Source organism: Chiloscyllium plagiosum, unplaced genomic scaffold (genome assembly GCF_004010195.1).
Source record: "Chiloscyllium plagiosum isolate BGI_BamShark_2017 unplaced genomic scaffold, ASM401019v2 scaf_380, whole genome shotgun sequence".
Taxonomy (NCBI): Eukaryota; Metazoa; Chordata; class Chondrichthyes; order Orectolobiformes; family Hemiscylliidae; genus Chiloscyllium; species Chiloscyllium plagiosum.
In genome coordinates, this window is record NW_025210814.1 from 1 (window position 1) to 2,415 (window position 2,415).

The following is a 2,415-nucleotide window of genomic DNA, read 5'->3' on the forward strand; positions in this document are numbered from 1 at the left end:
CGCCACCTGCGGCTGGGAGGACCCGCACAGCGCCGGCTGGGAGGACCCGCACAGCGCCGGCTGCGGCTGGGAGGACCCGCACAGCGCCACCTGCGGCTGGGAGGACCGACAGCACCCTTTTCCTCCTGCATGTGGTGGGACATGAACATCACTTACTGAGCTTAGCATCCAGTGCCCTGTCCCTGGAGGTGGTCATGGTGTGGAGGTGCCAGTGTTGGTCTGGGGCAGACGCACCCCACCGGGTTCTCGTCCAACCAGTTTACTTGGAATTCACAAGATTTGAGTTTACCTAGTTAAAAATCCCACAACACCAGGTTATGGTCCAACAGGTTTAATTGGAAGCACACCAGCTTTCGGGGCGTCGCTCCTTCATCAGTTGGTTATGGAGGGCTTCCACATAAACCTGGTGGACTATAACCTGGCGTTGTGTGATTTTGTAACTTTGTCCACCCCAGTCCATCACCAAATCATGAGTTACACACACACACACCCTCTCCCAGACTTACAGGCCTTCACACTCATCCACACGCTCCACCAAAGTGTACACACACATATGCACACTCGCTCCCACACACGTGCACACACACACGTAAGTCTATCGGGTGAATTTGCATTTGCAGAATAGATTAGATTACCTACAGTGCGTAAACAGGCTCTTTGGCCCAACCAGTTCACACCGACCCTCCGAAGAGCAACCCACCCAGACCCATTCCCCCCTGACTAATGCACCTAACACTCTGGGATAATTTAGCATGGCCAATTCACCCTAACCGCCACATCTTTGGACTGTGGGAGGAAACCGGAGCACCAAAAAGCACATTGTAGGCAGACATCCAACGTGACATTTTATAAATCCCTACTTTGGAAATAGAACCAGTCTGACTCTAGGTTGGGATAGAGACAGACTCTAACCTCACACCTTGAATGCATTGTCTGAGCCGAGATATCACCTTTTTATTATAAACCCTTAAGTTACGTCGGGAATACGATTTGAAAGAAATGCTGGGATTTCGACATTAATGAACCGAAACCTGCCATCCCACTCGAAGTGTCGAAAGACTTAACCGCAATCTAGGTTCGTTTGTCACATCAGTTGTGTGACTCTTTTGCGATAAATTCTGTGCCCTACGACCTTGCCCCGCAGCAACCTGGTGAAGCAGATGTGCTCTGAAAGCTTGCTCAGAAGAACCTGGGTGATGAGGAGAAAGGTCTTCACCCAGAGATTGGTGGCTGCGTGGAATGCTCTGCCCCAGAGGGCAGTGGAGGCCCAGTCTCTGGATTCATTTAAGCAAGAGTTGGATAGAGCTCTCAAAGATTATGGAGGCAAGGCAGGAACAGGATACTGATTGAGGATGATCAGCCATGATCATATTGAATGGCGGTGCAGGCTCGAAGGGCTGAATGGCCTACTCCCGCACCTATTGTCTATTGTGTTATCCCAATATTCAATTATCTGAACAAACTTCTCTGCACTTCAGACAATAGGAGGTTCCTATTGGACTGGAAGCTGGCGTCGTGCGATATCTAACTTTGTCAGTCCGACACCGGCTCCGCCCCATCATAGTTTGGGAGTGCTGACCCTTGGTCGTCAGGTGAAGGACGACATGGCACAGGAAACTTGGCATCACCCAACAGCATCCCGTGGACCCTCATCCGCTGCCTGCCACAAAGCCAGCGTGAGACCGGGTCAGCCCCTGGTATCGGGCAAGGGGACCCAGTGACAGAATCCCTCTGGCGACATCAACCCATCGCACCCTTGGGACACTACAGATTTCCGACAGAAACCCCACAGACCAGTCCAACTGGGAACGTTCCTGGTCACGACGGCCACAGCCGCCCAACCTCGGGCACCCTCCTCTACCGCCATCGACAACCAGCTCTTCAACCAGACGCACAGAGCGGACGTGGGGACCACCTTTGTGCCCCAAATCCACCGACACTTTCTGCGCTGGAGTCTGGGCGCGATCTCTTTACCACACGGGACTTTAGTGCGAAGGGACCGCCCTCCTGCCAGTCCTCTCTTTACCGACACAGCACAGCACGTGTCCAATTGCCTGGATATTAAATTGAAATTTGAGGCAGATCTTTTTTTTCCCCCCCCCAGGACAGTCAGAGAGTTGGACAGCATGGCAGCCGTCAAATTGAAATTTGAGGCAGATCTTTTTTTTCCCCCCCCCAGGACAGTCAGAGAGTTGGACAGCATGGAAGCAGAGCCAGACCCTTCGGCCCAACTCGACTGTACTGGCCCAGATATCTTAACCTAATCCAGTCCCCATTCCCCAGCACTTGGCCCATCTCCCTCTAAACCCTTCCTGTTCCTGTCCCCCATCCAGATGCCTTTTAAATGCTGTCATTGTACCAGCCCCCACCACTTCCTCTGGCAGCTCCTCCCACACACGCACCACCCTCTGGGGG